Below are 21563 nucleotides of genomic sequence, written 5' to 3'. Positions count from 1 at the left end.
ACAATTACTCACATAAGGGTGGCAATAAGTTGATACCTGAATTGTCCAGATGGCCAGTGGGGTGGCTGAAGAATGACCAGGGGTGGACACGGCCACCACTGGCCATCCCATAGCTCCGCCACTGCTTTTGGACCGTGTATTAGAGCAATTAATACCTGAGCGGTGTGCCGAGGACATGTTTTCAATGCATAGTTTCTGGATTCTGCTCCCCATCATGGTGGCCAAAGATAATGTGGAAATGTATGCCGATCAGCACTCCTGTTTTAACTTTAGATTCCTTGGTTTACATGCCCACTCAGGCTGCTACAGGGAGCTTCCATTTTTAACGGATGTTTGTGCTGAATCACGCTTCAGAATTTAAGTCAAAGTCAACATAGCGAGAAAACTTGACCGGAACCAACCAAAGTAATCATGGAAAACTTACCTACCGCTTGCAGTTCATGCAAGACACGGTTTTATTGACAGCTCCTCCACACGGAAAGTTGTGTGCTGCAGTGAAATGCGTCCAAGCGAAAACGGCGGTTAGGCTGAACTAATGTTCTGCACCACAGTAGCCCCGCCACTGGCTGGCAGTAGAGTCTGGGTGAGTTTGGGCTGGCTCAAGTATTCCACAACAATAGTTCAGAACATGAATAGGTTCTTCGGAACTTGAACGGTTCTTCAGAACACAGGCTTCTATTGGGTACTCCTTGCTGCCAGAGACCTGGATGCATTTACTCTCACACAGCGTCACCAGGAGTGCTTCTCAGCATGCCTTGTGGCACTTGTTTTGTAAAAAGTTGGTCAAGTTATGTCTTTAGAGTTCATGTAGTTGTTGGAAAGTAGTAGTAGTTGCCCCGTATGCGTTTACTTATCTGTTACATGTGCTGTCATTTTTGTCTTGGCACTGTGATTGTAGTAGTGTTCAGTCTAGTGACCACCCTGTTAATTTTACCGTGTGACAAGCTTACTGCGAGTTCGGTGTTGTCTGCTCTTTGCCCAATTAAAGAGCCTCCTCCTTTTAACAAGATGAAGTTCCTCTGATATGTTCCTATGGGCCGTGAGATTGACACCCCTGGTGTATCTAGGAAGACCACGTGAACTGATAGATTCATCACAGTCTTCTTTCAAAAGCTGAAAACATGTTGTAAGTATAGCTTAAGCACCTTCTAATAAATTTTACAATAGAGTTCTCAAGGTGAATGGCAAACCACCTTGTACTGCACTCTGCTTTACAGCTTCACCAGACAAAAAAACACACATCTTCCATTCTTTTCCTAGTGTTTTAGCCTTCAAACCTTTTATTCACTAATGAATAAAACCTTCTTATAAAAATGATCATCTCAAATAGATTCGCTGAATAATTTTCAGAGATCTCATTTTTAATCAAATGTAAATTCAGCCACAAGCAACCGCTCCTTTTTTCCACAAGCTGGAGCCTATCCCAGCTGAGTGTGGTCAAAATACATGCCTAAAAGGGCAGAAAGAAAAACAACCTTACACATTTACATTCCGTGTTCACACCTCACTTATTCACTGATAGTTGTTTTCATTGGAACTGGTTTGCTGCTTGGAGGTTTATGAATTGCCACCGTCTTGGCAGTGACGTCACGTTGAGGATGCTTTGCAACGGCAACCAAACTGTATGAATGTATGCATTAGTTTTTCAACATTTACAGAATAAGCACGGTCAGCTAGCGCTACGTCAGTTTTGGAAACCAGTACTGCCTCCTCCGCTTGTTGGCAAAAGCAGTTCATTGAACATCTGATATGAAACCCCCCCCAAAAATCGGCCACAACAGCTATGCTGTTTGCAGTGGCGTCTGCTGGTCATTCAAGGAAGGGAAGCTTATTTTTTCTGGCCTACATCATCCATCCATCAACAGGCGGGGTACAGCCTGGACTGGTCGCCAGCCAATCGCAGGGCACATATAGACAAACAACCATTCACACTCACATTCATACCTATGGACAATTTAGAGTCACCAATTAACCTAACATGCATGTTTTTGGAATGTGGGAGGAAACCGGAGTACCCGGAGAAAACCCACGCACGCACGGGGAGAACATGCAAACTCCACACAGAGATGCCCAAGAGAGAATCAAACCCAGGTCTTCCCGATCTCCAGACTGTGACTGTGTGGCCAACATGCTAACCACTAGACCACCGTGCGGCCCGGCCTACATCATGTGTTTATTTATTTATATGTAAATTTTAGCATCTGCCATGATGTGCAGCTTCCTAGCAGCTGGACCTGCTGTGCGATGCTACTGTGTGACCGGCTGTGAGTGTGAGTGATCATGACGGGGGTAGAAGCTCCGCAGTTGCCGCTGCTCGTTAGGGAAAGAAACCACAGAGTGACAGAAGAGAGTCGCCAAACACAATGCCAGTCATTTTTAACGAAGTTGACAAAGTTGCTGGGGATCGGTAAAGTCTCGGGATCAGTTCGGAACAACGTAAAAAAAAACTTGGAAAATGCTCCGTTCGAGATCGCCGATTCTCTCATTTCAGTGTCAAGACAGATCATCCAATCGTCATGCAGAAGCTGAGCGTTCGGGCCAGCCCACTGCCTCATAGACCCCCAGAGACGCTGAGCGTCCGATGGGTGGGACAAAGCCCAGCATTTATCCAATGACCGTCCAGTTTTGCACCGTGGAACAACCCATTCTACGCTTCCCCATCGAAGTCAGTAGATGCTCAGCATCCGACTGTGTAAAAGTGCCATGGCGCTGCAGGGATGAATGAGGAGGAAGTCATGTCAGTTACCTGTGATAAGTAGCTGATTCTGAACAAAAGATGAAGGTATTCTAGTGCATATGTAGTCAATGAAATGTACACACAGCAGTTCATATTTCACCACACGTTTTAGGGGAATCTGAGCTTCCCTTGCAGTCTTAGATGAATCGCCACTGGCTGTTTGACTGGCAGTGGCGACACTGACAGATGTCTGCAGAGACTGCAAAATACAAGACGAGTGAGCAGTGGTCCCTGTTTAGCTAGCCTTGAAATTTGGCAAGAAAACCTATATTATTCTATGACTTGTAGAATATAGAATACAGAAAAAAAATTGGATTTACTTACTGTTGCCACGTTGGCCGTCTGCATCAGTGTTTGTGTTTTCACTCACAGATCCCAGTCTGGGTGAAGAAAGATAGTCGGTTGATGGTTGAAGTGTCTTCCGGTAATACACATTCAGGCCCGAACTTTCCTTTATCTGAGGCACATTATCAAAATAACTGTCAAATAACTGTGCCAAACATAATACAGAAGAATCTGAAGCAGCAAATGGCATCTTTTGGAAATGTGAACAGGCAAACTTCGTCTGCTCGACTGTTTGAGCTGAGTGGAATGGTTTCATGGTGGAATGGTTGGAATCGGTTGAGAAATGTGAGCATGGTGTTCCAAAATAAGATATATCAATGTAGCCCATATGGAAACCTTGTAAACACTTCCTGAATCTCTTTTTCTTCAAAGCCTTCTTCACTCACAGACTGGCTCCAACCAAGCTTGTAACCATTACTGCCCTCTGCAGCATACACCCTGAATTACAGGTCAGGCGTCTAACGAGTGATTTTTCAAAGGAAACTCACATACCATACAGCAGCGGCTTGTGTTCCCACAAATCTCCCACGGATCGGGTGGGGTCGTACATTATAGCGGTCTAATTTATGTTATTTATGATGTATTGTGTAAAACTAAGACATGAATAACATCAGATTCAAAGCACAAAATGAATGCCGACCCACCATCCACCAGTTCAACTTCCAGCCAAGTTTTTCCAGAAAGATGATTACATCGCTGTTTGACGTGTGTGGGAAAAGTCGGTGCGCTAGCATGAATTAACTTGAGATAAATGTGCACATTAGCACTCAATAAGTCATCAAAACTTACCTTTATGCATTCCCACATAGTATCAGCATTTGAGACCAAATATGAGGTAAAAGAAAAATGGTAAAAATACAGTAGTAGTCTATCTGTGTGGCATGAGGTAAAGTTACCACACAAGTGAGACGGATGTAACAGAGAAAATCCGGCCACTTTTCAAAATAAAACATAAAAAAAAATGAAATAATGGAAATTATTTTTTCTTTTTGTGCTGCCCGGTACCAAATGACCCACGGCCCGGTACCCCTACCGGCCCAGGGGTTGGGGACCACTGCTGTACAGCACAGACCAAAAAAAAAATGTGAAAATTAAATAGTCCCAAGTGACTGAGCCTTTTTTCTATGACACGGTTTGAATCGGTTGAGAAACGTGAAAAATGCGGAACTTAGCAAAATGGCCCATTAATTTTCAATGGGAAAAATGTTGTGGGAATTTTGGAAAATCAGGGGAAAATGATTTAAAGTAAACCATGCACCCAGAAAGTCGCGGTAATGACTGTTTTAACGTGAAGTGATGACAAAACATGAATGAGTGTTGCACACTGTGAGTGCGGACCAACGGGAAACAGGACCATGAAGCAAGTATGATGGAACTGGCCCCGTGTCAGTAAATAAAAGTAAAGGTGTTTTGTAAGTAAGCTGAGCTCAACAAATCACATAGACAGAGACACAGGAACAAAAAAGACATAATGACAACATCCATTTAAGTCCCATGTGATAATGAGACTCACTTTTAAAAGAACAATGAGTGCTTGCATTGCTTGCTGTGGCTGTCGTTCATTAACAAATACAAGTAAGTCCTCTGGCACTTGGGGAGCCAAGAGTTGTAATTGCTTGGAGGAAAAACCATGTTTAGTGGAGTTTTACAACACTGACATTTGATCCATGTCTGACTATCATATCATTTTTTGCATTTGGCAGACAGCTCTAATCAAATGCTTGTGCTGAGGAATGAGCACTGGCCCGAGGAGAAATGTTGGCGAGAGTTAATGTCTATGTGCTGATGATGGGTAATCGATTATTCTTGTTTTATTGGCCATGCAGTGTGAAAGTGGGTGGCAGAATAGGAAAGAAAATGCAAAAAAAAAGATCTCAGGGTTGCAGGAAACATGAAATAAAGAACAACAGAGCAGGTACAGAGGCAAAATTTGATCACGTTCCCTGCATGCACTTCTCTCTGAAGGCTGGAGGGAAGACTGAAGGGCGGGGGATTGTAGCAATGCAGGAAATGTCATCCGAGTTCTCATAGCTGGTTGAATCATGATAGATGGAATGAATTAAAAGTAGAGGTGATCTGTTTTGATATACTGTAGGTTGATTGTACTCTTTGGGCAGTCAGAATGTTATAATACAGTACAGTAGAATAAAAATATACTCAGTCATAGCTTTAATGATGAATGATGATGATGGCACACAACTATATGTCAGTATATGAAAGGGCAGCTGTGGCTACAGATACAGATGTAGCTTCCCGCCACCAGTGTGTGGCTGTTGGGTGAATGAATAATGGGTTAAGAGTAAAGCGCTTTGGGTGACTAGAAGTTGCTATACATCTCCAATACATTAATATTAAGGATGTCCGATAATATACGCCCAAAATTGCAAAAAAATGTGATGGACAATGCTTAAAAAATGCTGTGTAGATGGACATTTTTATGTTCACATGGCCAGGATGACGCTAGCTCTTAGCCGTTCAGTGAAGCACAAATTTCAAGATCTTGACGTTCTTGCCAGCTTGTTGATCTTGCTCAGTACAGTGGTGAATTCAAGTTTCCCATGATAATAGAAGGTTCCGAAGGCTTGAATCTCCACTTCCTTGCTAGCCACTTGACTTTCATCTTAGCTTTCATCGTGGCCGCCTCGATATTAATGGGTAGACAGGGAATCACACCGACGCCGGACGTCGCTCTCATGGCACATAAAAATGTGCTTGAATAAACAAACAGAGCTGCTTGAAAGACAGCCAATCGTGGTGGCGGTGTTAATTACACGAAATACAGTCATGGAAAAAATTATTAGAGCTGCTAATATGTACAGTCATGGAAAAAATTATTAGTCCACCCTTGTTTTTTCAGTTTATTGCCCAACTTGAATGCCTGGTACAACTAAAGGTACTGTATATTTGATTGGACCAATATAATGATAATAACAAATATAGCTCTCAATATAGTTTAATTTAAGAGCTGATATCTAGCAACTTCCATGGTTTTTACATGAATAGCTATAGCATTGTACTGCCAGAAAATTGAACTCTTCTGAGCTATATTTGTTGTCATTGTTATATTTGTCGAAACAAAGGTGATACAGTTCTATAAGGCATCAAAATGACCAAGAAACTAAAGAAACAACGGTGGTCTAATCGTTTTTTCCATGAATGTACATAGATAAATGGATAGCTAGATACTTTATGACTCTCCAAGAGAAATTCACATTTCCAGCAGCTCTGCAAAAATGGGCTCCCGTATTTGTTGGCGCGCAAAAGATGACCTCATCAAACCGCCTCTCAAGGGTGTAACCAAACGTGGGTGGCTAGTAGCAAACTAGCTTGCTAACTTCCATCCATCCATTTTGTAGATATGCCGCCTACCCTCAGTAGGAAGCTGTGTGTGCACACTTGATTAGGAGAGCCCGTGGGGACGCCCATGAAAATGTTGCTTTTTCATATAATATCGGGTGCATTTTCAATCGTATACACGTTTGTTAGGTAGATTACTTTTCCTCTTCAATTTTGCATCAGATTTATACTGAGTGTTGGACCACCTCGAGTCATACGACGGCTTTGAATGTTAAGTCCAATTTTAAGCCTTTCAAACTTCAAGCTTCAGTACAAGATAAAAGGTATGTAAGATATAAATTCACTTTAATATCTATCTGCAGATATCTACCTGCTGCACAGTGGCGGAGCTACTACGTCAACTTATCAGATATCAGCTTATTGCCACCCCATGTGAGTAATGGTCTCACCTTGGCCACTTGATTTTCTTCCCTGGACTTTTTGATTATCAGAAAAATTTAAATGGCTACTGTGTTGATTTATAAAACAAATGTCACAGTCTAAGTCTAATGGCAAGTATTTCTCAGATGTTTTACAATGTTGTACAGTGTTGTTTACAGCCATGTTGAGAAGCTAATTGCTGATCCTCCATCCATTAGCTTCACAACAGATACTGTATGTGTTCATTCCACCACAGGAGATATGTCATGTTACACATTTCAGCATCGGAAATTGAGAGTTGGACAATATCGGCATATCGGTTATTGTCAAAAAAGCCAATATCGGACATCCCTATTTATTATTTATATTATTATTAATATAGGTTAATAAAATGTTGAAACAATACATGGTTTAACTAAAATAACAAATGATGATGCTTTATGCGAATACAATGGGGTCTCATGAGGTACACAATTTTTTCTGTTTGTGTTGCAGAACAGCTGCAAAAAAACAGAAGGAAACTCTTCATATAAGCATCAATACTATCTACCAAATCTAACATAACATAACCAAAAAAGCAAAACATATCAGAATAGGGTGGCCAATAGGCATGTTTTAATAGATTAAAACGTGACAGGATTTCTCGTTTGGAGAAAAGCTGTATCGCGAGAACATGGCAGGCAGAAGCCCATCAAGACCGTCAAGTATGTCATCACTACAATATGAGTGATAATACAGTTAAATGGAAGGGCCGGTTCTGGAGGCATTATTGGAAGTGCACATTACTGTAAGTGCTTTAGGCACACCTTGCAATCTAACCTACCTTGATGTTCCCAATGTCAGCGTCAGTGTGTGACGTGTAGAAGCTACAGAAGATGTAGTAATTCTGCATTTGATCAAAGCTTACTTAATTCTACCCCCCGTTCTCCGTTCCACATCTTGTGCAGTACATATTATTCACTTCCTGTATTCCATATAATATTATTCCATAGAATAATTAGTGTAATAATAAATAAATAAGATGAAGACAAGCATAATAAAGCAAGTTCAAGACCTTTCTGCCTTGTGTTTAGCAAACATCAACTGCTTGTATTGTTTTTTGAATTCGCTCATCTTGGTGCATTGTTTTAGTTCCTTGCTCAATCCGTTCCATAATTTAATTCCGCATACCGAAATGCTGTGGGTTTGAAGCGTTGTTCTTGCATATAAGTGTTTCAAGTTTTTCTCCTCTCTTATAGAGAAATACTGTATGACATTTTTGGGTAGCAAGTTATTGTTAACTTTATGCATTGTTTTAGCAGTTTGAAAATGTACTAAATCAGCAAATTTTAATATCTGTGATTTTAAAAACAAAGGGTTTGTATGTTCTCTATACGCGGCATTATGAATTATCCTCACCGAGTGAGTGAAGATTGCTTTTATAATTATTTCCCAATATTTCCACACAAAAAGTTAGATGTGGTAATACCAAAGAACGGTAAAGAGTGTGGAGTGATTTTTGATCAAGAAAAAATTTTGCTTTATTCAATAATGAAATCTTTCTCGCTGCCTTTTGTTGTATATTTTCGATATGAGATTTCCAACTCATTTTTTCATCTACTGTATTATGATCCCCAGAAATGTATTTTCATTCACTCTTTCAATGTTCACTCCGTCTATTTGTATTTGGTCGTACGTATCCTTTCTGCTATTTCCAAATACCGTTATTATAGTTTTACTTAAGTTCAAGGATAATGTGTTTTTATCAAGCCATGTCTTTAATATGACCAATAGCAGATGTTCTACTAGACACGTACAGTATATCAAAAGTATACACAACTGAGACCACCATTGGGAACATGTTATTTGTGAAAAGTGTAAAAAAGCTACACATAGCTGCTGCTTACTTTTATAAGAATGACTCCTGTATGCAATTCAATACGTCTATAAAACAGCCCTGTTCACAGGAAATTGCAGTATTTACCTCAAATTGCAGGAGCATATACATTAACCACAAACCATAACGCTGGGTTTTCAGGGTATTAAATTGAAGAAAAGATAGGACAGCTCGTGTAGACTACAGCTGTCATTTTTCCGTCAACATTCTGGGAAAATATATTTCATTCTCTACGAGTAGGTAATTAAGTTTTTTTTCCTTGAAAACATCTTGCAAGGGGTTCACAATGACAGCAAGATGTGGAGCCAAGCAGTAATCTAGCTGTGAAACTCCCTAATGAGAGCAGTTCATACCATCCAGCTGAATTTCTATGATTTCTATGCAGTACAGAGTGTTGCAAACAGAATCAAGGCTGCAATTATTTTTTTCCATAGAACATGATGGTTACTGTTAAATGTAAGTAATGCAGTGGGAGCGGTTAGAAGTTAGACGCGAGGTTGTTTGAAGAGTGCTGTCAATCCCCAAAGAAGGATTTTGGCCAGAAAAAAAAAAAAAAATCCCTCTCTTTTAGTCTGTCTTCAAACCAAACCAAAAAAATACCAAGGTACCGTAAATTCCGGTGTATAAGCCACTACTTTGAACAGTGCGGCTTATTTATGGCTAATATCTCCTTTACTTCAGAATTACTACTGATTGTTTAAATACTGTGCTGCTCATGAGTCAGTGAGGAAGCGGTAGCTCTTTGTTTGGCAGGAGCCAATCACGAGCTATCAGTGCATTCACAACAAGCTTGTCAACCACTGGTTGTCAGTGGAGGTCATTATATATACCAAGAACATAAGAACATAACAGTCTGACTCACGGTGTCATCCTTTAAAAACACTTAACGAACAGCCTAAATTCAGCACACGGCAACTTCATACTCAAAAGGTGTATATATAAGGTGTATATATAAATATTAAAACATGTCCCGCCCTGGGAACACTTTAAAATGTTGGGGTTTACTTCATATAAAACTTGTATTGATACATTTTTGTATATTTCTGAAGTATAACATGTAGTACAACATGAGTTTTATTTGCTGTGTGATGAGTTTAATGTTGTTTGTAAGATGAAACCATGAGTCAGACTGTTATATTGAGCAATGACCTCCTGCAATTTCCAATGGTTGACTTTTGAGTTTATCATAGCTCAAGATTTGTTCCTGTCAAATAAAGAGATGTGGGGGTCTCACGGACTCGTGCACGCCACAATATGTGTGGCTTATATGAGAACAAGTCTGTTTTTTCCTCTGAATTTACGGTATTTCTTTGGAATTGCTAGAGAATTTGCTGGTGTCTTTTTGGTGCATAAACGGTAGTTAAAAAGTAAGGAGTGTTTATCTTTCCAACAGATAGTGGAGATTGCGTAAGAACACATTAAGATGAGAGTGGGCTGACTGTCAGTAGAAATTAACACAAGCAGAGGCATTATTCTTCCTCGGATGCAGCAGGTAGAACCCATTAAGATGCCCTAAATGATGTCAAAATAGGCTTTTGTGTGAATAATTTATTGTGAACCGCTGTCATTCAGTTTTGCAATTTTAAATAACTTAAATGAATACATTTGATGCTGAGGTGGAGGATTTGCAGACAGCTGCCGTTTAAATGTTGATGATGTTCATAAATGCTGTCATTTCGTTACATATCAAGCTCGAGATTTTACCAAGCAAAACAGTTCAGAGCAACCTCCGAAGAGACCTCACTTTAATCAGACATTAGCCTGGTGACAATAAGAGCATCATTGACCTTTTAGCTGCTTAGTGTGGGTTTTTAAAGATCAGATACAATATGATTCTCCCTTCCTGACAGCTACTTTAAAAAAATGTTTCATTATTTAGAGCCAATACTGATGCTTTACTCAGCTCTGGTGCCAACATGCAAAGAATGCCTCGATATACTTTCACTGACAAATATTCATTCCATTCCATCTAAACAAATTCAGGTGTACTTAGTGTTGCGGTTGGTAAGTGTAGGTCTGTGTTTTACCAATGTAAGCCAATAATATCACCCAATCTATATTATGTTTAATTTGAGGTTTATAATTTGAAATGTATATACTGTATATTGTTTACCAGGGGTGGGCAAAGTAAACAGCATTACTTTGTACTAAAAGTATTGGGGCCGCCCTCCAAACCACAGGTCACCAACCACCGGGAAGCCTTCAGGTGCAATGATGAAAAAAATACACTTAAAGAATAGACATTTGTAAATAAATACATTGAATTTTATATAAAGGCATGTCGCTTTTGGAAATATGGGCCATTATTTTATTTGAAAAATAATGTACAGTTACAAATCCCATTGTTTTTGCATGTATATTTTGTTTGTTACAAGCGTTGACCCGTCCCACTTTGTTCGACGGTCCTTTCTCCCACGCTGTACAGATAGACTACTATACTGTATTGTTACCGTTTTTCTTTCACCTCATATTTAGTCTCAAATGCTGATACTATGTGAGAATGCATAAAGGTAAGATTTGATGACATTATAGAGTGCTAATGTGCATATTTGTTGGTGCACAACCTCAAGTTAATTCATGCTAACACACTGCCTTTTACCACACACGTCAAACAGTGACATAATAATCTTCTCTCTGAAAAACAAACTCCAGTCTTGTACTGGTGGATGGTGGGTCTGCATTCATTTTGTGCTTTTAATTTGGTGTCGTTCCTGTCATAGTTTTACACAATACATAATAAATACCTGAAAGATAAATGTTATCCCTATAATGTACGACCCTCCACACCCCTACTCCCCGGTCCGCCAAAAATTCGTGGGACACAAGCTGGTCCATGGGTCAAAAAGGTTGGGGACCGCTGCTGTAAACCATTTCATTCAGGCATTCCATGGCCATAATAAATAAGATAAATTACATCACTCTAATGTACGACCCCCCCGCCCTAATCAATGGCATCCACAACCAGTTGGCCATTCCCACATCCCCCCCATCCTTGGATCTAAGCTTTTTTTGCAGCTGCACCCGCTCTCGTACTCGCTCCTTTTTCAACACTGCCCTCAAAACCCACATCTTTGGACTCGCTTCCTACAGCTCATAGTTAATTCACCCTTCCCCGGCTTCCACTGATCCGTCTCCTCCTATTTTTACATCTTTCTTTCTTTCCAAGTCCAGAACTGGACTTAGGAGACCAAATGGGGGGGGGGTAAGTCGCTGTTATTGGACTACAATGCTGATGGCGATGCCATACAACTTCATGTCAAAAAATCCAAACTATCCTTTTAAGTATGCTCGGAAATCCCAGAAAATACACTAAAAAACCCATTAAAATGTCCATCCATCCATTTTCTTTACCACTTGTCCTCACTAGGGTCGCCTATCCAAGCTGTCTTCGGGTGAGAGTCGCAGTACACCCTGGACTGGTCGATTACAGAGACTAGACTAATTTGTATTTCTTCATAAGACACAATTTTTATGATTTAGGAGGATAAATAATTGCGCTACTCAAATTCTGCTTAGCATGAAGTGACTGTACATGTGCTATGACCAGCTGCTGCTTCTACCAAATAGAGATACAATCTTAAAGACTAGTAGCGAAATATTCAGAAGTCACGCTAGTCAATAATAATTGGTAGATTTCATTAAAAAAGGACCCTAATATGTTACGTACCCGTTCTACCCTGGTGCTTTAAAGGCACACGCTGCTGCATTGCATGCAAATGGTTTGGGTTTGATTCCCAGTACCAAGCCCAGATAATGGGTGGGTTGCGTCAGGAAGGGCATCCGATGTAAAAACTAGGCCAAACATATCAGGCGGTTGACTCACTGTGGCAACCCCTGACGGGAAAAGTCGAAAAACAACAACAACAACTGTATGTACCAGTGCTGACTATTACATGCTAAATTTAGCACTTATTCTACTTAAGCATGAAGGAACAGGGGCATGGTAATGTGGCTTCATGTAGACACCGGGCAATAAAGTGATGCTGAAAACTCATCGCCTCGCTCTAAAAGAATGCGCACTGCTATTTTGCTTTTTATGTGTCTCCATGGTATATTCAGTAACGGCCAGACTCTTAACGGTCTGGCTTAATGGTGGAGCTGTGTTCCACACATACATAGAGGAGCAGGATGGACAGGCAACACTGTGTGGCCACAACACCTATAATGAGCAGCAATTCCAGTGACTGCACCAAGTGGAGCAGAACAAAGGAAATTAACAAACACAGAAGATAAACCTAGAAGACACACTGTGATGAAAGAGCAAGACCATCTCTTAATGTGCAGATGCAGTCACTTCTCCTCTTGTGTTTGCGTGAGAGACATCCAGCATCCAAAATGAAAAAAGACACAGCCGGCTGCTGAGGGCAGGCTTAATTTGCCTTTGCCACTAACAAACCACTGTCCTATACTTTCATTAAAAAAGATACTTTCATTAAAGGAAGATGCTTTCATTAAAGAAGTACACGGTTGTACCTTGAGGTGGTTGTCACTGGGATGGTGCAGTTAATGGAACACTTTTTAGCACCACAAAAGATGCACTTAACTTAGAATCCTACCCAGTAATCCCTCATGTATTCAATTTAATTGGTTCCAGACCCGACCGTGATACGTGAATGGATTCCTTATTCATTAATATAATATTTTTTTGCAGTTAGAGCATAGTAAACCTGTTTAAGACCTTCAAAATGTGGTTTTTCATGATTAGATTCCTCAAGACATGAACTAACACCCCTATAGTCACATTTACACTCCTATTACTCAATATAGTAGATACAATAAGTGTAAATAAGCCATTTAAGACTTGTGTGTTAGTATAAATGTGTTCCCTAGGGGAGGAAAGTGAGTGGCGAACAGGAAGTGACGTCAGGGGTTTAGAGTTGAGTTTCAGCTTGCCGTGGATTACAGCCACAAAAGTAGCCCGTGGTTTTATCAGGGAATTTTAGTAGAGGTTATTGTACCTGTTGTGAGATAATTCAAACCTGCAATAAAAGCCTGTTGTTTTGGCAATCAACTCTGGTGATCGTGTGTCTCACCGAACATTACAGTAACATTACTGACACAGAGTGACTAGTGTAAAATACTACGCCAACGTCTTTGAATGCTTCTTTTGAATGCCTTATATTTGTATTTTAGTTAATTTAGCCATGTTTATGCTTTAAAATGCTTAATTTAGACAAAACATACGTAACATTAGCTTAAATATTCATGTTTTGAAGGTAGAGTGAAGCCATGAAATTCAAACTGCAAAGCGGCGAGGGACGACTGTAATTACTTCTATGTGGTATCTTAAAAGACAAAATCGTATCACTAGCTATTGCATCAGTTTATTCTGCTTATACGGTATTCATTGTTGATTCCCAAGTTTGTAGAAAGACAGTCCTTGCTGAGATGTAGGAGAATAATTTACAAAATGATAATTAACTCAATGACCAGAAATACATGTACACATATGCTACTGCAATGAACGCAAACATTCAAATCAATGTCGTTCATCTCTGCATTTCCTCGTGAATGTGTCCACTAATTGGCTAAACAAACCAAACACAAGAGAATGAGAAGCATAGCGGTCTTCAAACAATTTTCACGGCTAGAATTACGTGGGATCTTGGGATCTTGCTGTGTTACCAGCTGAAACTAAATGATTTCTAACAGCATTTCCTGCCTCGATGCGCTCACGAGCTGGAGCTCGAGGGAGGCAGCAGGGGGGCAACACGCAGAGGTTTATTCAACATATCAGCAGTCAGGCAATCCATCTTGCACTACAATGACAAGATTAGCAGTACACACCGACAGGTATGAACTCACAAGAAATGCTGAAGCATGTGTTGAGTTTGGCCTAGAAGCTGGACCAGCTCTGTTCCAGCATCCCAATCAGGAAATTAATACTGCAGGATGGCGAGCTTCCTGCTGGAGGGCACAAGGTTTTATTAATTCCTCAACTGAATAATTTGACCATGGCTAGTTTGTATGGCTGGCAACCAGTCCAGGATGTGCCCCACCTCTCACCTGAAGTCAGCTAGTACAGGCTCTTGCTCAGCTGTAATCCTGAACGGGATAAGCGATGTAAAATGGAATGATGGATTTCTGCTAATCTGTGTTGCAGTGTTTGCCATATAGTAAGCGACATTGGTTGTTGGTGCTTGAATGCCCCCAAAATGTTTTCTTATCTCCACTCTCCTAAAGCCTCCAAGGTAATTTCCTTAAATTAGGCAAAATGAAGCAAGAAAGTTTCAGAACCTTTCATTTATATGTAATTATTATAATAAATGCACATGTAAATCCATGCACCATTCTTATAAGCACAGAGAGTATAAGCCTTAATTTGGTATGTGAGGATATTTAAGAATATTTAATGCAGTCTAGAGAGGCAATAAGCAAGATGGTGATGCAGCTAGGTGCTAAAAAATACCAGGTGACATACTAACAGTTTATTTTTACTGAGTGGAAAGTATTTAATAAATCACTGCCGTGATTCATGAATATTTAACAAGGTTCCAAAAGCAGCAAAAACTAAGAACATCATTAAAAAAAAACATATTCCCTGATTGATGACTGGAATGCAGGTTCAAACTGAACTCAGTGAATTAACAAAACTTTCTTTTCTTTGGCAGAAGTGCATCTTTCTCTCTGCTGCGCAAATAGCCCACCGCAGCTAACAAAGCACTCCTCATTATAGGAAATGGGCTGGAGCAAGGGATGAAATTCATTCAGAGCAAGGTTGATTTTTATGCTCCACTAACCTTCTTAAAGGTTAAGCGCAAAGGAAATGGCCTTCCATCTGAGCCTGTGCAAGAAATGCCTCAACATGAGAGAAACAATTCTGAAGCTCACAGAATTGATGTGTTGCTTCACTGCAACTGCGTATACGACGAAACATGCTTTAATTCAGTGCTTCTCAAATAGTGGGGTGGTGTGAGGTGTTTGGTGAGGCTCATCTCTGTACTTTTTGGCAAACTCCAGCCTGGCCGTCCTATTCTTATTGAAAATGAGTGGTTTGCATCTTCTGGTGTAGCTTCGTGATACCTTCACTCTTGCCCGCTGCAGGTTGTTGATGATGTCACTAGGGTTTTTCTTTACAACTCTCACAATTTTTCTGTCTTCACCTTCTGATGATTTCCTTAGTCTACCTCTACCTCTATATTGCCTTTTTCAGGACATTCCAAATGGTTGTGCTGGCTCGGACCAATGTTGGTGCAATGATTCTGACTGGTTCTCCTCTCAGATTCACAATTTCTTGTTTTTCACCCATAAACAGCCCTCTGGTTTTCATGTTGTTTTCACCTCTAAATGCAGTCTTCACAGGCAAAACCTATCCCACCCAATCAACACTATTTATGATGCTATTTATTGATTGAATAAGCAAAACACAAAACACACCTGTCAGTCACATGTTCCAATAATGTTGTTCACATGAAAAATTGGTAGGATCAAGCAAAATCGTGTGCGTGCGATCCAAATGTAAATACCTGAAAATAAAAGCTGTAAAGTTTCTCTCTGATCTCATTCATCTTTTATGTCAAACCTAAGTGTTTTCAGTCTACAGCAAAAATAAAGGAATTGACATCACTGTTGCAATATATCTGGAGGGTACTGTACTGAGCATTCGAGCTCGTATGCTTGTCCCATCATTTCTATTCTGCTACATTTCTGCAGTTTGTCCAACTTTGTGGAGTACGTCCCGTGTTATCTGGAGTTGTTCTTATTTTTACTGTGGAAGGTGCCGGCTGTCATTAATCACTTGCAAGAGGAATTAAATTACGTGTATTTATGACACAGACAAATGTAGTCACAGCGGAGCGAGCATGCTGTGAGTTGACTTTTGGTTTGTCTTTGTATTTTATTTCTATGATTTATGTATTGTCTCGGTTGTCATTAAGAACCTGCAAGGAGTGATCGCAGTGATCGTACAGTGCAGAGTCATTGTTGTACGATGACCCAAGTGCATGTTTGTGTGATTACACTCGCCAAATGTGCTGGACTTTAGATGTGAAGTGGATCCAGGCACCGTATGATTGGCCTGTTGGGAGAACACCCTAAAACACAGGCTGTAAAGTTTTCATGGGCGCGATGGGAACAGTTTGTACCTCTAAATAAACTACACTGGAAATACATAGTATTAGAAATCTGTCTCAGTGCAGTACAGTGCAATTGTGGGTAGTGTAGTATTAGAGAGAGAATGTGTAACAGATGCCAGCTCGCAACTCAACCTCACTCCCTAATAGAGTCGCACTGGACACAGAGTTGACAGTCTGGGCTTTTAGCTCAACGTCTAACACTCTCGACTCTCATTCAGCGAGGCTGGCTGAACCAACAAGGACAACAAGTTCAATTTACATGAAATCTCACATGCAGTACTAGACAGAAGTCCTGTGGGCGACCCGTGGGGTTTCACATCCATTGAAGCCAGGTTTCTGTCACTCTTGATAGCAAATGTTTTTCAGGCCAGCTGTAGCCCCTCTCCACGGCTGGGCCACTCCCGGTGTCAGGCCAAACGTCAGCGCCAATACCCATCAGCGCTGAACATCAATCACTGCGTGTCCCCAATTCAAGAGAGATCCATGCATCTCTACTTCAGGGCGATGGCCAATATCGTATGCGCCTGTGAGATCTTATAAATAAACTGTAATGTTTTGCATCAAAGGAACAATGTGATATCCTCCTGTTGGAACAATAAAGAATTATGTCATTTGATGTACAGTCAACTGCTGACCTGATGAGTAAAGTGGGTTATATTTACCTATTTGTGTATTTATGTAGGCTCCTAATAAGTGGGCCGAGGGTCAATCAGGACGTGCTCACGTGCTAATAAGTTACACAGCGGAGAAGCGGCATAGAAAATGGATGGATGGATGGATCATCATGTATCATACGAACCATATAGTATGTTTGCCTGGGAATATTCTCATTCATCCAGGTCATTATATTCTCAGAGCACTGAATCGATCGCAACTGGACTGTTCGGATTGTCTTACAAGACGTTTCGCCTCTCATCAGTTCATGCTCAATGACTAGGTGACGCAAACACTAGCCTGACTAGATAGGACAGCTCTAATCTGAGACCCTGTCCGTACAGAAACGTTCCTGGGTTTGTTTTTTTTTGGCGGTTTGAAAAAATATTTGCGTCCACAGTGTTCCGGATTGGTAAATAGTTGCATCCAGACGGGAACGGATCACTGGGCGAAAACGATGTAATACACGAGGCACACCCAAGTGTGGCGCTGTGAACAGACACACAGACGGAACCGCGTGACACACCAAACTATAGAAAAAGAAAGAACGGATGCGGATAAGTCCGTTGTCTTCCGATGTCCAAGGCTTGTCTAGACTTATGAAAAAGTGGAATTACTTGTGCGAGTCATTTTGGAGTTTGTGACAACAAAACATCAGGAGAATGTCGACTGGGGTGAGTCATGCCAGTCAAAATATTCAGATATTATGTTGGCTTGTCGTCAAAGCTCACTTCTGGTCACGTGGCAGCCACAGGTCAGTGATGTCATTCTTTTCAGAAAGAAGCAGGTTGCTTGTCTACACAAAAACAACAAGCCGGCGTTTTCAGATTTTCCCACTCTGGAAGCCGTTTTTACAAAATACCGTTTCAGGTCACCCAGAAGGCCGTTTCTGTGTGGTTAAAAGGCCGAAATGATCAAATACTTTGCCGTTTTGACCTAAAAACGTTTTTGTGTGGACATCCCCTCAGAATTTGGTTCGGGATCCAAAGCATTTATCCTCTAAAGGAGGAGGCATGTCCAGACAGGAATGGTTTGCTCTTTTGTGGTGTCAAATGACGGTCGTTAGGATACAGTGGAGTGGGGCCCCAGTCAACCAACGATGGTCATTATGGTCATTTGGTATATTTATTATTGATTGAACGAGAGACACCCAGAGTGCAACAGAACTACTGTATGCACAATTAACAGATTTTTTGTGCCTCAAGCACAACGAGTATTTATACTAGCTGAAGACTTCAGTTATACATCAACGAGCATCTGACAACAACACGATGCTGACATCGCCAAGAAAGCACGCAACTTAAGGAAGCAGGGGAAAATTCAAGGCACAGGAGTCACGCCCACTGCAAAATCTACATCCAGTTTAATGGACAACCATTGGAATCCACAGTACTTGTTGTCAAAGTCATCCAGGAACTGGACAAATACTGAAGATGACCTCATCCTGACTACAAGGAAATTAAAGACAGTACCCACAAAGAAGCCACAATATCATAGATTATCAGATCCTCAGTGTTTTTCATTTACTTGTCATATTTAATGTCTCCACTTATTGTCACTTATTTCTATCCATTATTAACAATTTTATAACAGTTTATCATCATATTTTTCACAGCAAAAATAACATCAAAAGAAGTAATTTTGTTATTATTTCATGGTGTTACGTGTTCGCTGGCGGACTGAGAGACACTCTAACATGCATGACTGCACATTCCCCAAGACATGTCCACCATACATCAACAGTCCGTGTGTCTGTAAATAGGATGAAGGGTTATCCTGGGATTTCTTGTGTTGCCTTAGTCATTCATCCGGAACAGATTGAATTGGAGGGCTTTTTGCTATGCAGCTTCCAAACCAGCTGAATTTTTTTACCCTGAGACCTATAGATCAAAATGAGAGGATTTGCAGTATCATTTTGCACAGCAAACAATGAGATTAATATTCGAAGTTATCAGATGTCCCATGAATGTGTATCAATGTAAAATATGAACAATTCCAAGTTTGATATTAACATAAATATAAAGATTAGGGCTGTCAAAGCGCTTTAATGGACGTTTCCTTTTACGGCACAATTTTTTTTTACGTGCGATTAACGTGAGCACATCCTGATTGACCCTCGGCCCACATCGTAGATTGAGGAGATGTTTGAGGAACCAATATTGAGCAGAAATGGGCAAAGAAAAGGGTATTTTGAGTGGTAAGTTTAGTTTCACAGCCCGGGCAGGTGCCTTTCAACAAGACCAAAGTTATTTGTGTCGCTGTGCGTTGAGATGTCACAAAGTACGTCGCCGGGAAGAAGAGAGAAGTTACTGGTTCACTACAGGTATTTTTAAAATTCTCATTTATACACCGGTACCGTGGCATACGAGTGTCCCAACTAACAAGTGTTTTTTTTAGATGCGAGCCGTCTCTCTGCGGATTTTTTGCTTTGAACTGCTAGCTAAAATTTGGGCTAGGAGTTACTAGTTATGGGCAGGCATAGCCGAGGACAGCTATTTGATGTGACAATGACAATGGATCTAAATAGCATTAGCTCTCGCTAGCGTTAGTGTTAGCATGCTAGCTGGTCATCGGGAAAGATTTTCAACACACACGTAACATACGTACATTATGGCGATCTGATTGTTATTTATTATGTATTGTGTAAAACTATGACAGGAACAACATCAAATTAAAAGCACTAAATGAATACAGACCCACAGTGTTTACATGCGCGGAGGGAGACAGTCTTCCTCCGCTGTGGAACACGCACACACAACAATGGACAGGCGAGAACGTGTAGTCATACAAACGGAGAGAAAATAGCACAGAGTGACTGAGAGGTTTGATGTTTTTGTTAGCAGCGGTGTTGTGATGCAAATGGTGTACTCTTTTGAATGCATATTGTTTTGAGAAGCCAAACTCTTTACTTAAGAGACCCCAGCAACTCACCGGAACTTCGTTCCTCCTCATCAAAATCTGACCAGAACTCCGCTCACGGAACAAAGTGGGGGGGTAAGTCCCTGTTTATACACTACAGTGCTGATGGGGATGCCATACATGCCAACTTCATGTCACCGAACTATCCCTTTAAGCAGATGCCACCTTCTACTCTGTTGTTACTGCAAGGCATTTGAAAAGGCAAAATGTGCACATTCTCTATGCTGTCGTGGTTCAAGACTGTTGTTGTGTTTGCAGCTCTGAGTGAACTAATTCAGCTGGAGCAGTGCTAGTCAACGCTACCCGCTTGCGTCGTGTTGTTCCAAAGTGCTTAGTTATCATGAAATATTCATTAAGCAACACCGGGTTTTAACTCCACTCAGCTCTTTTTTTTCTGCTGTTGCCAGACGTGAGCACACTTTGTGACTTCCTGTTGAGTTTTACACCAGCGTGACATATGTGCGGCGCAAGCAGTCATTACAAGTGTCATGTGCCATAATCTCATCTCCCAGCCACGAGTACGTTATTTATTCATTATGCATATCGCCGGCTACGCTTTTCTCACTCCACCGATTTTGAGGCACTGATCAGAGACAGATCATAAACATAAATTGTGTGATTCTCGCTGCACTCTAAAGATCAGCCTGTGTGTGTCGGTGGCATCATAACATTTTATATGCTCACAGTCACAAAGTTCTGACAGCCGAGTTGTTGCGCCTGCTCAAACGACTCTTCAGAGATGGCAATGAATAACGGTTCTAAAATCTAGATTTTCATTACAATTTTACAAGCATTGCATGAATAACATTTGCCCACACAAAGTTATGACGTTCTATAGACAAAAGTATTGGGACACGTGGTCATTGCACCCACCAGAAGTGGAAATGGAAGGTATATTGGTTCCATCCTTTGCAGCTAAAAGAACTTCTGGTCCTGGGTCTGTGGGATTTGTGTCCATTCATCCAGAAGATCATTTATGAGGTCAGAGGTTAGTGATATTTGATGACAGGGCCTGGCTCACAGTGTTCAGCCCACCGGTGAACTACAGATTGTGATGGTCGATGGATGGCGATGGCTCAGATCACAACTTTATTTGATCAGCAAAAAAAAAGACGAGAGGGAATAAAAGCTAAAGTTGCTGCAGCTGGACTGAGCGAAGCCATGAGGCCAAACAGAGAACCAAAATGAGAGCTATAGCAAAAGGCTAGAAGGGCACTAAACTTACAAAACTTAACAAAGT

General features: G+C 40.8%; 1 long non-coding RNA gene across 1 annotated transcript; it reads right to left on the bottom strand.

Moving 5' to 3' along the window:
- Positions 1-1349: 1349 nt before the first annotated feature.
- LOC129193805 (uncharacterized) lies at positions 1350-20635 on the bottom strand. Its single transcript, XR_008573620.1, has 4 exons — positions 20336-20635; positions 3062-3194; positions 2821-2936; positions 1350-2709 (listed from the first exon to the last, which is right to left on the bottom strand). It is a non-coding gene; the product is annotated as an uncharacterized LOC129193805 (long non-coding RNA).
- Positions 20636-21563: the final 928 nt, after the last annotated feature.

The sequence above is a fragment of the Dunckerocampus dactyliophorus genome, chromosome 14 (assembly GCF_027744805.1).
Source record: "Dunckerocampus dactyliophorus isolate RoL2022-P2 chromosome 14, RoL_Ddac_1.1, whole genome shotgun sequence".
Taxonomy (NCBI): Eukaryota; Metazoa; Chordata; class Actinopteri; order Syngnathiformes; family Syngnathidae; genus Dunckerocampus; species Dunckerocampus dactyliophorus.
The sequence above is the reverse complement of the archived record's forward strand: the minus strand, read 5'-3'. Positions and strand labels throughout refer to the sequence as shown.